Genomic DNA, 18,248 nt, shown 5'->3' on the forward strand with positions numbered 1-18,248 from the left:
AGATGGAAACAGTAGACACTGGGGACTACTGGTGGTGGGGAGGAAAACAAAACTAATGTGGTTGGAAATGGAAAACTAGCTATTGGGCACTATGCTCAGTAACTGGGTGATCAGATGAATAGTACCCAAAACCTAAGCATCATGCAATATACCCAGATCATTCACATGTACCCTGTGAATCTAAAATAAACATTGAAATTAAAATAAGAATTAATATTGGTAAAAGCAATAAATAAAATTTTTTAAAAATTGCATTTTTCTTGAGGCAGAGTCTTGCTCTATTGCCCAGGCTGGAGTGCAGTGGTGCAATCTCAGCTCACTGCAACCTCCACCTCTTGGGTTCAAGCAATTTGCCTGTCTCAGCCTCCTGAGTAGCTGGGACTATGGACAACTGCCACCATACTCGGCTAATTTTTGTATTTTTAGTAGAGATGGGGTTTCACCATATTGGCCAAGGTGGTCTCAAACTCCTGACCTCGGGTGATCCACCCTCCTCAGCATCCCAAAGTGCTGGGATTACAGGTGTGAGTCACTGCCTCCAGCTGAATTACAATTTAAGTAGTATGCATATAGCCAAGGTTTGGACGATGTAATCTATTGGGATATTGAAGAAAATGTTAGCATTTATATTTGTTTATAATCTACAATATTAAACTAACAAGCTTTTTAATGGTAAATATGTGAGTTGATCTGGCACAGGAATTTGGTCTGTGTGAAACATGGTCCCACGTTATATACAGTCAGCAAACCATGCTTGGGGAGGTGTGATTTCCCACACGTGGGACTGACAACATACCCCTACTCCTTCTAGCTTTCAGTTCACTGCTGCTTATTGTCATTTATGTCCACTCAGTTTATTCTTACATTATATTTTCTAGTTTTGACTCAGCATAACTTCCCAAACAGAAGAATGTATTATCAAAAAAAGAAGTTCATTATTCTAATAATACAAGGGCAAGTAGCCACCAAGAAGATGGTGGTAACGGCACTACTTTAATTACAATTGTTTGCCCTCATTATGTTGATGACTATAAATATTGTTCTGTTATAATTGTGGTCACCGACATAATGAGGGCAAACAGCTATAAGCTAATTTGTCTAAAGTTGGCCAAAATGCATTATTAAAAAGAAAATTTGATATGTGTGTAATGGTCCACTATTACTAGCAATATGAATTAGTGACCAAATTTAAGAGGCAATTTAAAATAGTGTTTCATCTTAATCTCACTCTTCAAACTTGTCTATTATACTATGTTGTTTTACCATGTGAAAATTTTATTTGCCCAGTAGTGTAATACACAATGTTATAAATTAATACTGCTGTGTCTATTGAGGGCTGTCATCACAGACAGTGCTTAGTATGAGCAATTATCAAATTTTTGAATGGGGTAACACAGAGATGATAGACCTTCAAGAAGTGTTCTAAAATGAAGAGATCAGTTGGAAGCTGGGTTTGGTGGCCTTGTTATGAGCTGGGGTTGTAGCAATTACAAAAGGAAGGGAAGTAGCATTCACAGGAAATATCCGTGGATGAGATGGAGAAGTCAGAAAGAACAACGATGTTTAAAGCATGAGTAACTGATGCCTAGATACGTGTGCAGTGACATCAAGTCAGGAAGAGGAGCTGAATTTAGGAGCACAATTAAGCTTCTTTTTGTCTTCGTTTTTTAACAGAAAAATACTAAAAAATTTGTTTCCTTGCTTTCACCAGAGTTTCTTGAGTAGAATCTGGCAGTCTAAGTCATTCCTACAAAGTGAAAAGCTAACAGAAGAAATTAATTGGCCTGTATTTTCAGTAATGTTCTTGATGTGAAGAATAGACAGATGTTTTCTGTTCTAAATTGTGTGCATTGACTTTAGTTTTCACTTGTCATGTGATAGTAAGCATTGTTTCAAGGAATTTTTAATTTTGAGAGGCATAATACACTCTTCTGGAGGTTGTCACTTCATGTTAAATTCATGATACAAGATTCCCACTGTGAACTTTATTGAAACACTTGCGAGGAGAATGGATCTACAAGTAATTTCTCCATGTACTTGTATTTTTTATTATGTACTTGAATCAATTGTTGTACTATGTATTAGATAGCTAGAATAGTTTAATGTATAAACATAAAACTATAAACTTCTGTTTATATATTTCATCAACTATACATTTTACATATAAACTATATATAAATTTATATAAACTATAAATTACACTATAAAAAACTGTATATTTCTGGTAGTTGTGTATACTTTGTATGTTTAGTTTGTAGTTTAATGTGCACATAAATAATAATTTCATATATGACAATATAAACAGTATGATATTTTAGAGTAGAAGTTTTGTTTCAAACATTTCTGTACAAAATTAAGACTTACCTTTATTAATAGAAATGAAGTGACTGGGCATTATTCTTGGCATGGTGCAGTGAGAGCATTTCTATATTGAATATCAATAGCTCTTGCCCTGTGTAATTTACAATCTTGCATAAATGAGTGATCTCTCATAGGAGAAGTCAATAGGAATAATTGCCATTGATGAGCTTGAGATGACATAATTTAAACTAAGCTTGGGATGACATAATTCAAACTTGACAATGATAGAGACACCAAAGCATATTCATATTCATGTAGTGATCGCATGGATGAACATATTGTCATACAAAGGAGTCACAGACACATACCACAAGTCCTATGCAAGTTTTGTTGGAAAAAAAAAAACCTATAAGGAGAGAAATAGAACACATGTATGATGCAAAATATAATTATTACACCATTTAGTCCAGACATAGATAGTGTACATGTCTTGGCCAATAAGCCAGTAGTGAGGGGTCTTCCTCATGTAGTGCTCTATATATTTATAGATTGGGGGTAGTGGAAGCTCCCTGGTAAGAAAAGGAGCCTTGTTATTAAAAACAAAAACAAAAACAAAACGGGGACGCCTCTAGAACCTAGTGGCTGGCATCAGCCTGTTCTGTTGAAAGAATTTAGATCTTCTGAGACAGGTCTTTGCTAAGACCCCAAAAGCGGAAAGGAAATACGCCTTTGAGACCATCTTAAATTTGTGTTTTATCTTCTAGTAATGTGTTTCCTATTCTTAAGTAAAAGATTTATTGATGGTTTAAAAGGAGACAATTGTGTTAATACCTTGAGTAGACATGTTATAGATGGAAACATTAGTACTTTCTTGTCTATTATTCCAGGTTGAGGTATTTCAAAGTTAAGCAAGGCTTGGAACTGTGTATTTCAGTCTTATTGGACATCATGAGATGTATGACTAGTTCTACTCAAACCACATCCTATTTCCATATTTAAGATGATATTTTTCACTTATTTTCAACATGCAGAATAAATTATATATTTAGAATATGATAAATATGATATCGAAACCTAATGTGTATAATATTTAGAGGCAACTTTAAATAGCAGAAGCAAGTATATGGATTAAAGTTTTAGTAAAGTCATTGTGATCAGCGCTACCAAAGTGACTGAGAGTCAGGACCCTGCTTCCCTTTGTAGCTTTTCACCTTATTGTATGTACCTGAATAACCCACAATGGTGCAGGTGTGACCCTCTGCAGTTTGGGAGTGACATAAAAATTTGAACTAATGTCAGTGCTTCAGAAACACTTTTTTATTGTCAGTTTTTTAAAGTCTTAGAAGAAACTTCTAAACCTTTAAGATACTCACTGGCCATGTCTAGTCTGGCCAGCTGAGAAGAAATTCACATGGGAAACTTGCTAACTTATCTTATACTTGTAATCTTTTAAGTGTTTTCTTATCCCATTCTTCACATATCAATTCGGCCACCATTTCTTTCTCATTCCTGTATTAAGTAAACTCTGCCATCTTCATATATATATACAATTGGTTCAGAACAGTCTTCTGATTATTCTAAATTGTGTACAAAGCTACTCATGTGTACAAGAAGTTTGTCGTTACTGTTATGCATGCTGTTATAATTTTGACCTGACTTTTATCAAGCTAGCATTCCCAAGAAAAAACTAAGCTCTCTCAAGTCAAGGTGGTCTTTGGCAAATCAGGTGCCAAACCTTTTTTCCTGCATAATCCTCACATTCCTATTGCATCTATATTTAAGGGGAGTTGCTTTAAATTACCCAGGAAATTGGGGAATTTGATGTTAAATAATTATTATCTGCTCAGGATGGTAGACAGTAAATATTATGTTATTATTTTCTCTCTAGTCATACAGTTCACAAAGTCACAACTCCTGCTTCACTCTGACCACAATGTGTTTTTGTGTTTGAAATCTTCCCACTCTACTCCCAGCTACTTCTATTCTTGTACAAGGGAACATAGTAAACACCTGGCTGCTATCTGCTACTGCTCTAGGAGTCATGGGGGATTCTTTTTTTTTTTTTGTATTTTTTAATGTATATTTTATTGTACTTTAGGTTCAGGGGTACATGTGCAGATCATGCAGGATTGTTGCATAGGTACATACATGGCAATGTGGTTTGCTGCCTCCATCCCTGCTGTCACCTATATCTGGCAGTTCTCCCTGTGTTATCCCGCCCCAATTCCCTACCCCCTGTTGTCCCTCCTCTATCCCCCAACCAACAGACCCCAGTGTGCGATGCTCCCCTCCCTGTGTCCATGCGTTCTCATTGCTCAGCACCTGCCTATGAGTGAGAACATGGGGTGTTAATCCAGATGCTCTCTGCCTGGACATGTTATTCAGCCTTTTATACTTTACTATTTTGTTGATATGTCCACAAATTCAAATGGAAATCCTAGAGTGTATAGAAAAAATGTGAATGATACTTTTTTCTTCTCATGTTAGATTTTCCATTTAGAATTTTATAACATAAAGATAGGACAACACACTCTTCATTTGTTCTCATGAGCTTTTCTAGGTGTAATCACTGAGTTCTCAGAATGTTTTCAACACTCCTCCCTTTCACCATCACTAGGCAGAATAGGGGAGGGACCCTTGAACACAGAGAGAAGAGACATTCCCTTATCAGAAAGAATGTTTAGTTTTTGTCCAGCATGGCTTGAAACCAAACTAGGAGAGTGTAGCCTTACCCCATGAGAAAGAGGCAAAAGAAAACATTGATTGGAAGGGCCCACTGGACTATGAAGCAATGGTCTAGAAAGTTTTAGGGGGTGATAGCCACAGGCACATGACAAGTGATGCAGGCTCTGCTGAGGTGTGGACAACACTGGAAGAATGTGCATAAATAACACCTGCTGCCACACCATCTTCACTGGGGGCTGTACCACATAGGTAACACTATTGTAGAAACATGGCCAGGCCATGGGCCCACACACAGGCTTAACCTCTGATGTCAGTGATAAACCATTGGTAGCCAAGAGATCTGATCGCATTCTATGTCGAACATGAGTGAAAATCACCACAAATCAGTATTTTAGCACGGTTCTGTTGACCCCATCTCACATAATTCTGTAATAGAAATACCTTGCCGATTAGTGGGAGTGATTCATTTGCAAAGCTGCCATTATGGAACCAGGGCCAGCCATGGGGTCTTAGATGACCTCCCAGGCTTGTGTCTGGATACCTAATCGACATCACATGAATGGTGTTATAAAGGTGCCCCAGAGTCGAGATCTAGAGTATAAGTCCAATGTCCAGGCAAGCCCTTGCCACCCAGCCTACCTATATGGTGCTGCTGGCCTCTGCTTGTCCAAGGTACAAGAAGGGGACTTCTGACCCAAAAGGTATTATTCCTAAAGCATAGGGGTTCCCAGAACATTGGGATTTAGAAACCTCTTACCTTTCAATGAAGAGTATTGTATGATTCCACCATTTGGAACCTAGGAAGTGCTATATAAAAGATTTTGAGATTCCAGGTCTTTGCTATTGTAAACGGTGCTGCAATGAACATTTGTGTGCATGTGTCCTTATAGTAGAATGATTTATAATCCTTCAGATATCAACCCAAATGCCCATCGATGATAGACTGGACAGGGAAAATGTGGCACATATACACCATGGAATATTATGCAGCAATCAAAAACGATGAATTCATGTCCTTTGTAGGATGAACCTGGAGAACATCATTCTCGGCAAACTGACACAAGAACAGAAAACGAAATACCGCATGTTCTCACTCATAGGTGGGTGTTGAACAATGAGAACACATGGACGCAGGGAGGGGAGCACTACACACTGGGGTCTGGGGGGACTAGAGGAGGGACAGCGGGGGGTGGGGAGTTGGGGAGAGATAGCATGGGGAGAAATGCCAGATATAGGTGAATGGGAGGAAGGCAACAAATCACACTGCCACGAGTGTACCTATGCAACTATCTTGCATGTTCTTCACATGTACCCCAAAACCTAAAATGCAATAAAAAAAAGATTTTGAGATACCAAACCTTAGAAAATTCTTAACAAAGTGGCCATGTCCCCACTGTGAAGTCCCACTAGTAAACAATGCTTGCTCTGTACATAGAACAATCAACCTGTTATATAGTTCTTCACTGTTAAATATGAACAATCAGTGATTCAAAAATAGAGAAAACCTATTTGAAAAGACAGCAAAAACAAAAGGAAATTGGAGGAAACATAATGTAGAGAAAGATGAATAATTAAAAATCACTATGCTGTATTCTCTTTACTGAGGAAAATACATACAAGAAATGTTGCATGAAAGTAACAACATTGATTATCTAACAATAAAAATAAGAAATAGCAATAGAAGCATACTATTTTAAAATTTGATAATATCAAAAATATAGTTGATTTTTAAAAATTCTGGTGAAATGAAAATGAGAAAAAAAGACAAGAGTGGAGTTGAGTTGAGGGACAAGATCTCTATTGCCCTTTACAAGCCTTGTAGTATACAGAGATATAGTCCTCGCTAGGTATTCCTGGGCATAGGTTAAGGGACCATCAGGGGATACTAATCTGAGAATGCCCCAGTCCCTTATATAAAATAGCATGGTATTTTCTTATAATCTATGCACATCCTCCTGTATACTTTAAATCATCTCTAGATTACACATAATAGCTAAAATAACCTAAATGTTATGCAAATAGTTGCTATAATATATTATTTAAACAATTTATGTATTTTTAATTGAATTACATGTGTTGTATTATATATCTTTTTTACTGAAAATATATACTTTTATATATATACTGAAATATAAATGATATATAATTTTATTATATTTATATATAACATCAAATATATATTAACCATAAATAAAAATTGTATATATATTTATACTGAAAAAATATATATATTTTTTACTGAATATATTCAATCTGTGATTGACTCCACAGATGTGGAAACTGGAGATATGTGGGGTTAACTATACTCGTAATATAAAATGTAAAGTAAAAGGAAGTAGTATTTAGAAATCTATACATTGGTAACAGGTAGACTTAGGAGTATGTGCTGGCTGTTTCACTTGGGCAAGTTCATTATCTCTCTAAGGCACCATGGTCTCCTCTGTAAGTGATAATAGCTTATATTTTTTCTGTTTATTTCAAGAATTATACAAAAATGTTAGTACATTGCCAGGCACATAAAAAGAGTTCAATAAGTACTATTATTATTGTTAGAAGTAGATTAACAGAAGTAAAAGTAGTAACGATTGTATAGGAAACATGATGAGTTATATCATTTAACATGACCTGTGTGTGCATTTTGCAAGTTGGCAAATTAAAGTCTAGTAAAAAGTGGAAACATGGTTCACGGCCAATGACATTCTTTACGCTGCTTCTTTATTCCTCTTTTCTCTCAAATACATGCAGTTTGGTTAATGGCTCATAATCTTGGCCCCTCTGCATTTCAACTTGAGAATTCTATAATTTGTCACTGTCACATCTCAACTATTCCTTGATATTCTGTCCTCCAGAATTTATAAGTGGGCTGGCATCTTTAGTCCTAGGACTGTGGAGAGAAAAAAGCCATACCAGTCTGTACTGGTATCACTAATGTTCAACTCAGGGCAACCATGTTCCACATGCCTTTTATCTTCGAGCCACATGTTTTTTGGTTAGTAGTGATTAATTTCATTTCAAATAAAAGTTTAAGCAAAAGCCCAATATCATGAGAAGCACTTGAAGTTATGAAATAGTTTCCTTTATTGCAAATTTTATTTTAAACCCTCCCAATTATCATCTTTATTGACAATGTAATCAGGCCTTAATGCTGAGTTGCTGTTAATTTTTAATGCTACTTATATTGTTTAATACAGTGTATAAATTGACACTGAGTCTTTTAGTAGAACTAAGCTTTGACAATTCTCTGTGACCATTCACTCAAAACTAATATTTTTAATCAATTAACACCTCTTTACTATCATAGACTATATAAAGCAGCATAGATTATTTAATATTTAATCTTTTTACATGAAAGTTCATTTTTAGAAAGACAAAATTATTAAAAATATAATAAATTTTTATCTCTGGTTTTAAAAAGGAGTTATAGGTATATAGTATTAAAGCTGAAGTAACTTGACTTCTCAGCAAATTTTCTGCATTAGATTTTTTTCTGTTAATCAAATGATGTTATTTTCGTCTAACTGTTCTGCATGTAGCAGAATATTTGGAATAAGAGTCTATCCTTTTAGGGAAAATAATTATTACAAGGAAATCATAGCGGTTCACTGAAATCCTCAGGTGAATTTTTATCATCATGGTGCTTGGGCACTAGCTTTTCTGTGACTTTCACCTTGAATTAAGGATGCATTGCTTAAGGCTTAGCTTATTAAGACCAGCTAGTGTTTTCTCATGGGTGCATAGCTCTCACTGCTTCCTTTGGGAATATGTAGGTGCCTGTCTAGTCTGGATTTCAAATACTGATCAAGAATCATAATTAAAGTATAGCTGCAGTTTTATGAATATTCAATCGCTCCATAAAAAGGATGAACTTGCACCATAGATCAATTACATGGAAGTTGATAAACTTCATCAGTAAGTAGGATATTTTCAGGAAACAAATTCAGGTATGAGAGAAATGTCATTTTTGAACTTTTTTCTGTAATTCAAATCAATCATTTTGTGTGATGGCAGCAAATTTCATGTAGTCCAATTTCCAGGTTTTCTCAACTGTTTTAGGTTTAAAATCCACCATAGCCTGTTCTCATCTTTTCTACTCTTTTCCCTTGGATGGTACCTAAAGTCTAGAGTGGGCAGCAATGAGAGGTTATCATAACTTGCACAATGATAAACCCTAGAAGAAGCCCCCCATACTACCATTTTATTCACTGTGATGTAATTCACCCATTGCATTGCTGTCTTTTTCTGATTATGAAATGTTGATGTCTGCTGCCAAGTTGTCCATGTTCCCACGTGGTCATTGGCTCTACTGTCCACTTAGTCCACTGTAGCATTAAATTTCCTGGTCCTGGCTAAAAATCTGCTTTGGATAAAGCAACCTGGGGAAACCAGTGGCTGCTCACTGCAACATATTGGGTTGCAGGGTTCTGAAAGGCTTGAATTCTTTAAATGGTGGTCCTGCTCTTTTTCTGTCATATCTTGAGTATGAGGAAAGCTCTGTGGGCCGTGTGCCAGACAAAAAGTGAAGCACAATTCATCTGACTCTAAATTTCTCATACCTATCTAGGAGTCTTATTCCCTACTGTAGCTAACCCTGGATGTTTTGAAGAATGTAGAAATTCTGACCAATGTTTAACCCTTGTATGTTCTATTCTACCTCCATTTCCTGTCTAGCTGGTAAGAGTTTATTTGGTTTAGAGGATGACCGTGTCAAGGAGGTTAAGGAAAAAAATCACCACCCTCGTGCCACCAAGTTTGCTAATGTCTCTCTTCCTCATGCAAACACACTTTTTTGAAAGTTGTGCTTATGACTAATATTCTGGGAATGTGTTAAGCTGTGATTGAGTGTTTTGATTAGAAATCGCTCCATAGACCATCATTAGGTGGAAATCATGATTTGAAAGTCAATGCATTACATTCAAATCATGTCAATATCCAGATCCTCCCTTCAATCACAACCTTTAAGGACATCAAATGTCATGACAATTGAAAGTCAGGAAAGTGAGAAGAGAGAAAGTAAGGGAGAGAGAAATGCTGGAGCCTTACATCTCATATTATTTAGGCCCTAGTCTCTTCAGGTTCAGTGTAACCAACGTTCATACAACCCACAAAGTCCATCCCCTCCTCTCATGCTGTCCCTGCCACCTATTGAGGCACACTATGCCCTTAACTCATATTATCACAGTGCTTTGCATATAGAAGTTCAAAATTTTATGACTGAATTGCTATTGATTTAATTTTTTTTACATTTAAAATACAGTTTGCAAGTTTTAAAAACAGTGAGCTTGCTGGAATGTTTCAAGTAAAGAACCTGGTCAGAGTTCTTTTGAAAGAAGCACAATATGTGAAGGATGTTATGGAGCTGAGGGGCAGGAACAGAAACACAGGCAAGGTTGAGACTAATATGGTTCACAGGTCAAGGTTAATAGCCAAAAACCAGGTTTAACACAGTCAAATTTTAAGGCAAGGGTTAATAACTTGGAGGGTCTCTGTATCTGTCTAGACATCTGAGCATGAGGAAAGGTTAGTGGGACTCTATTGAGACTGTATAGCAAGCTGACTAAGAGTATTCCAAGTGCTCATTGCGAGGTTATCCAGTCATATATACAAATCCTCATTTCTTCCTTATGACTTTGTAAACTGAAACTACTTAAATTTCCTAAGTTATCTTTCTGTGTAATAAAATACTGATAGGACTGACATTTTAGGATTAACAGTGAAGCTCTTTAGGTAAATTAAAAAATTTATTCTCTTTCTCCTAGGTTATTTTGTGCGTTCTTTGGAGATACTATGGGATGGATAATAAAATCTCTACTAGCTGATTCTGATTTCTCCCTCAGTCTACTCATCTGATTTTATAGTTCCAATGGATGTTTTCTAAAGCTAATGAAACATAAGCTTAGGGACTCCCAAGGAAGTTCACAAGCCCTTTGCAAAGCTCTGTGAGGAGCCTTGATAATATATTTACATGATGAGGTTTTTCTTAATTTTTTAAAACTAAGATATTTTGTACTGTCTTTTCATAATGCCTCTCCCCACAACAAATTCTATATTTTAAGTCCCAGATCATCTGGATCTGCCCTTGTTGCCAGTTCTTTTTTCTGAGGTCATCTCTCTCTCTCTCCAAGACATCCCCTGAGCTCATAATCTTGAACAACCACAGGCTCACCTTATTTTAAGAGCTCCACGTCTGGTCCATGCACCTCAAACCTGATCTGACTCTAATCCATCATCTTCCTCAAACTGTAGGGGAAGCACTTAGTCGTCTTTGATTATTTCTTCTTCTCAACACTACTGAGTTGTGTTGAGCCCATGAATCAGATAATTTTATAAAGAGTGATCTTCCCAATGCTAACCCTCACTAGACTAACTTCTCCATAGGTAAGAGAATCAGGACTCATACTCACCATCAGTTCTCTCCAAAGAAGTTGCACTCATGAAGTTCAACTTCCTCTGCATAGTTCCAACATTGTGTGTAGTCTGGAGGTGGCAGTCACCTAACGACCACACAACAAATTCTTGGAAACTTCTTATACAAATCCTGCCTTTAACATGTAGCATATCACATTAGAAAGTGAAAGGTACTATGTTCTTAGCACCTGATAAGGGCTGGCAGTTTCCCCACCCAAATCTCACCTCGAATTTTACTCCCATATTCCCATGTGTTGTGCGAGGGACCTGATGGGAGATAATAGAATCATGGAGACAGTTTCCCCCATACTGTTCTCATGGTAGTGAATAAATCTCATGAGATTCGATGGTTTTATAAGGGGAAAACCTTGGTTCAGCGTTCACTCTTCTTTTGTCTGCTGTCATATGAGATATGCCTGTCACCTTCTGCCGTGATTATGAGGCTTCCCCAGCCACATGGAACTGTAAGTCCATTAAACCTCTTTCTTTTGTAAATTGCCCACTCTCAGGTCTATCTTTATTAGCAGTGCAAAATGAAAACGGACTAATACAGCAACCCAGATTGACTGAATGAGGACATTACAATTGTAGCAACTGTTTCACATGTATAAAACTTGAGAAATACCTTTAAAATAGTGAAAATGGAGTTCAACAGATGTTAGCTATTACTGTTAGAATCCCTACAGGAACTGGCCCTGGATATAGTAATGACTCGATACCCCTGAAACAATGTCTGGATCTTTAAAACAAGTCTAGGAAATTAGAGGAAAAAGACAGGAAGATGAGAAGAGAACTATGGCATATAGGATATAAATTTTTTAAATATTAAAGCAATGTATCTTTGATTAAAATGAAAATATTGCAAGCAGAAACAGTTGTATTTCTAATTTTGAAATATGTACTTTATACTTTTATTAGATTAAGAAATTTTGTATTCCAAATTTCAATCACAAGTTATTTGTTGAATTCAGCTTTAGTTGTTTTTTTTTTCTGGTAAGGATCAGGTTAATTTAATTGTACTTAACTATTATGATTTACATCTTCCCTGTAATAAAATAGGAAATCAATACAAATAAAATGGTATGAGTGTATAGACACTAAATTTAATATCTTCTCTCTGTTTTAGGTAAAATGTAAAACTATGGTGATTATTTGCAACAGTAATTGCATAAAATTAACTATATTTAAAATCACAGAAGCATGATTTTATAGAGCAAAAGAAATAGAGGCAGCCAGAATATAAAAATAGGTAGATTAGACTGAATAAGCACTAATAATATTTATTTGAACTGCACCTCGTTCTTTAGCACAATATTCTTTGGCATAAAACAAAAGATGTGGGTGGGTTGCTTACTTGTTTTACATTTCTTATTCTAGGGAGAAAAATATGCAACTAATTACCATGCTCAGAAAAGAAAACTACTCACATGGAAAATGAAATTTGAAAAACAATACACATATATTTCTGCTCTAGTAGTGCAAGAAGCTTACACATCAATTTTTTTAAAGATTTGAATGACAAGTTCTTGAGAGTTTATATTCCCCATGAATTATGTCGTCTGTTGTGTATGTGAATGTTTTAAATGTTTAAAAATACTTAATTATTTTGTCTGTTTAAATTATAGTGCACATTTTCTCAGTTTGTATTTTATCTGTTTGCCTCTCATTTTAATGTTTAAGTAGGAGAGAGAGAAGAGAACCAAGTGAAAGAAATTTGTACTAACGTACAAATTGTAAAAACCAACTTTTAACTCAAGGGCATACATTCTTAGAGGAAATAAAAATGATCATCACAGTCATAATAAGAAAAACACATATCAACAACTACAATGAATATGTTTTTTTTTCCCCCAACTTTTTTTCCTTAAACATGCCACAACTCTATGAACACTATGACTCTTGATTTGTCCATATATTTTGGCTAGAGGAAAGCACAGGTCCTAACCCAGAAAAAGGCACATGAGTTGTACAACATCAATTATACCATTTTACTCCTTGCCTGCTGGGATTGTTTCAGGGATGGACACATGTCCCAAGCTGCTCAGAATTCCCAATGTCTTTAGAGAAGCTTAAAAAATGTGTTTTTATATTTTGAAAATTTCAAGCTGTAAAAGCAACACAACTGCAAGCTCCTAGAGACCAATGTTCCCACCATGTGGAGAAAGTCCCCTTCCTAAAGCCAACACAGAGACAAGCAGAACTTGCAGACAGAGAGCTGGAGACAGAGAAGCAGTCTAATCAGTTTGAGATCTCCATTCAGCAGAGTTTAAAGTTAAATCTTAGCTTTTAATCTAATTAAATCAACTTTTTTATTTATTGTTTTATTTTTGGTTGAGTTCTGTTTGAGTTTCTTTCATTTACATCTGGAAAGGTGGACCTGATTGGGAGATGATTAATTTGGGTCTAGAATTGTGTTAAATACTTACAGAAATTGTCATGTTGAATTCCCACAATCTGAGTTTTTTTCAAACTCGGGAGATGTAAAGAAACAGAGTGACAACCTGAAAGATCCATAACTAATCAAAGGTGGAGCCAAGTTACACAAGGGAAAGTACACTTCCAACAATTGGATGAAATGAACAAATTATCAATGCAAATTTGTATAACTTCATTTCTATATTGTTCAGGTGATATTATATTTTCTGCATCTTGAAGTTGTCCTTTTCATGAGCTTTTTCCTTTCTCCATTTTTAATTGGTGGGGATCACCGTTATCCTTACAATAACATCCTTGGAGCATTTTTACCACTCCCATATCTATTCAATCTTTCCTGCCAATTATAAACACCTAAAAATAGCTTAGATTTCACTCATATGTTACACATTGTGATACATTGCTGTTTCCTCAAAATTGTATCAGTGTATTAATTTTATATAAATGGAAAAAACAATATGTTTTCTGCTTTGTGCTGTTCTTTATCCAAGTGTTAAGATTTTTAGTTAATAATGTTTACTTTAAATATGTATTTTAACTTAAAATTTTGGAATAATTTTAGACTTTCAGAGAAGTTTATTTCTGATATCCACACGACCCTAATGTCAGCATTTTACATTACTATAAAGCCTGTGCCAAAACTAAGAAGTTAACTCTGGTACCCAGTAATTAACTAGACTTAATCGGGTTTCACAAGTTTTTTTCTTTAAAAATGTTCTTTTACTCTTTCGAAACAAAGCAAGAGATCACATTGATTTAGTAGTCATGTCCCCTTAGTCTCCTCTAATGTGTGACAATTTCTTAGTCTTTTCTTGTCCCTCATGATCTTGAAAATTTTAAAGGATATTGCTTGTTTTCCAGAATGTCCCTCAGTTTGGGTTAGTTTTATGCTGAGTCATGGTTAGATTGAGGTTATATATATTTTTGGGAATTACCCAAAAGTTATATGCTTGTCTCAGAGAATCAGATCATGAAGTACATGCCTTAGCACATGAAAAATTTCTTGATAACTTGGTCAAAGCAAGGTCCACTGGGTTTTCCTGCCCTGAAGTGAACTGTCTTTCCCTTTTTAATAGATAAATATCTTGGGGGAGGTAATTTGAGAAAATACAACATTAATTTCTCTTCAAAATTTTTTTTTCTACCGTCCCAATTTTGTTTTGACTTTTTTAGTTTGGTTTTCTATACATATAATAGAATCAGCTTGTTCATATCTACGGAAATATCTGTGAGATTTTTATGGAGATTGTATTAAATCCCTACACCTATTTGTGGAGAAGTAACATTGTGACAATAATGAGTCTCCCAATATATCAATATAGTATATTTATCTTTTTAGATGTTCTGTTGTTTCATGGGTGCTTTTTATTACTACCCAAATGCTGTATATATTTAGATTATATGTCAGTATTGTTTTTGGAGCTGTTATAAAAGATATTTTAAAAATTTTTAATTCATTATTGCTAGTTTATGTAGTATAATTGGTTTTCCTTTTTTTTTTTTTTGAGACAGAGTCTTGTATGTAACCCAGGATGCAGTGCAGTTGCATGATCTCGGCTTGTGGCAACCCCTGCCTCCTGGGTTCAAGCAATTCTCTTGCCTCAGCCTGCTGAGCAACAGGGATTACAGGCATCTACCACAATAACTGGCAAATTTTTTTTTTGGATGTTTTATGGAGACTAGGTTTCACCATGTTGGGCAAGCTGGTTTGAAACTCCTGACCTCAAGTGATCCGCCTGATTTGGCCTCCGGATTACAGGTGTGAGCCACTGCGCCTGGCCTATAACTGATTTTTTTTTAATATTTACTTTGAATTTAATATCTTCACTAAAACTCAATTATTAGTTGTAAATCTTCTTTTGTACATTCATTGCAATTTTCTATGTAGACATAAATGTGATCTGTAAATTGAGATGATTTCGGTTCTTGCTTCCTAATTTGTATTCTATTTTATTTTAGCTTTAATTGAACTCCCTAAGACTTCTAGTATATGTTAATAGGGGTGCTGAGGAAAGACTCTCTTACCTTGTTCCTGAACTTAAGGAAAACCATTCAGAATTTCATCATGAAGTATCATATTAACTCTATTTTATTTGTTTTTCCCTTTATATGTCCATTACCAGGTTAAGGAAGCTACTTTCTATTTAAAGTTGCTAAGAATTTATATTAGGAATGGATGTTGATATTTTCCAAATGCTTTTTCTGCATCTTTTGAGGTAATCATGTATTTTCTTCTTTTTTATAAAAAGATGTTGAATGACATTAATTCCTTTTCACATGTTGAGCCAGCCTTGGATTAGGTAAAACCTCATTTACTGAAACTATATTATTTCTATAACATATATATGTTAATATGTATATTTTATATATCACTAAATTTGATTTGCTAATACTTGGTTGAGGAGTTTTGTGCCTATGTTCATTTCCTTCCTTTTTCTTCTGCCTTTCTTGAAGGTAACTTGAGCTTTTTAATTTTTTCTATAATTTCATTTTACTCTATTACTCACTTATTATTTATTCCTCATTTTAACTTTTGTGTGTATGTATGTCTAGTTGCTATACTGTTTAAACAAGAATCTTCTTAAATCTGAGTCTATCTTCAAATGAAATAGAACTTAAAACATACGCTTCTTATTTCTCCCACTCATTCTTTGTGCTATGGATGTTATACTTTACATATGTTGTAAACACATTAATTTGCTAGATTTTTTTGCCATATATGATCTATTATCCTTTAGAGAGACAGAAAATAAGAAAAAGTAACATTATTCTACTTGCTGCACTCTTTGTTTCTTTTTGTAGATTCACATTTTTCTATGGAAAATTCCTTCTGTTTGAAATATTTTAAAAACATTTCTTGTGATGTTAAGTATATTACCGGTGACTTTTCTGTTTATGTTCATCAGACAGTCTTTATTCTTTCTCATTTTTAGCATTTTATATGTAACTAACTTGTTTTAAACTTTTAATTTTAGAATAGTTTTAACTTTACATAAAAATTGTAATAACAGAAAATTTCCGTAAACCCCAAACCCAGTTACTCCTATTTTTATATCTTGTATTAATATGGTACATTTTCCACAATTAATGAGCCAATAATTGTGGAAAATGTACCATTAAATAGTCATTAAATAAAGTAGATTATATATTCACTTGAAGAACATGATATACTCACAGTTTTTACCTAATGTTATTTTCTGTTTCACGATCCCATGTGGGATACCACATTACATTTAATTGTCCTATCTCCTTAGGCATCTCTTGTCTGTGACTTTTTCTTAGACTTGTTTTCTTTCTGAAAACCTTTACAATTTTGAAGATATTTTAAAGATAAAACAATTGTGAAGACAGTCTTGATGTCATATTGTAGAATGTCTATTAATTAGGATCGGTCTTACGTTTTTCTCATTGCTAGACTAAGGTTATGGGTTTTGGGGAGCAAGGTCACAGAGGGAAATTCCATTTCTCATATCAAACCACCTCACCTCATATCAAAGACCATAGCATAAACCAATACTCTTGATATTAACCTTGATCACTAAAATTAGGGCATGTTTGTCAAGTTTTTTCATTGTCAAGTTATTTTTTGCTCCTTTTCTGTATTTGGAAGAAAGTCTCTATATGCAGTCAGTACTTCAGGAGTGAAGAATTATACTTTTCCTTCTTCAGGGGATGTATTTACATATATTATTTGGGAACCTGCATGAGATATCTGTCTGTTCTCCTTTATTAATATATTTACCTATTTATTCCATCACTTACTAATAGCCGTATGGATACGGGACATTCATTTTTAGTTTATAGCTTAATATTACTATATTTCCATGCTTAGATTTTTTTCAGCATTGCCATTGGGAGCTCTTTCAGTTATCTCCTGAGTCCTTTTGATAAATTTCCATCATTATAGATTTTAAGAACTTCCTTATTTTAAGCACTAAAATACATTCCTGGCCTATTGTGTATATGTCTTTACACATATAAATTGATGTCCTAGAAACATCAATTTCTACAAAGAGTATTGATTCCTTTATTGAACAATTTTATTGGAAAGAATAACTGTGTGTCAGGTGTGCTTTGTGCTAATGAGATATCATTGCTTTGGGGTCCTTTCAGCTGATAGATTAAGAAAATGTATGTGGTTTACTAACCTATGTATATATACATAGCTCTAAATCTTTTTATGTTTAATCATATGCATATATATTAAGATAAATATGAATTTATACCAATATCTCCAACTCTAATTCAGTACCATATAGATTATATAGACTTCCTCCTTTTGCTTATGTAACATTACAAAAGTGACTCCTGGCTCTCATTAGCCACCATCCTTTGACTTGATTGATCAATTCTAGTGTATATGTATGGCATTTTCAGAATTATTGGTCCATATACCCTTGAGGAAACACTTTAACAACTAGTGT

The 18,248-nt window shown here is 34.7% G+C and overlaps 1 protein-coding gene across 3 annotated transcripts in view; it reads left to right on the forward strand.

The window, feature by feature from the left end:
- TENM2 (teneurin transmembrane protein 2) overlaps positions 1 to 18,248 on the forward strand; it is a 3,966,312-nt gene that overhangs the window by 725,173 nt on the left and 3,222,891 nt on the right. The gene's annotated exons all lie outside the window — the stretch shown is intronic.

This window comes from Callithrix jacchus, chromosome 2 (assembly GCF_049354715.1).
Source record: "Callithrix jacchus isolate 240 chromosome 2, calJac240_pri, whole genome shotgun sequence".
Lineage (NCBI taxonomy): Eukaryota > Metazoa > Chordata > Mammalia > Primates > Cebidae > Callithrix > Callithrix jacchus.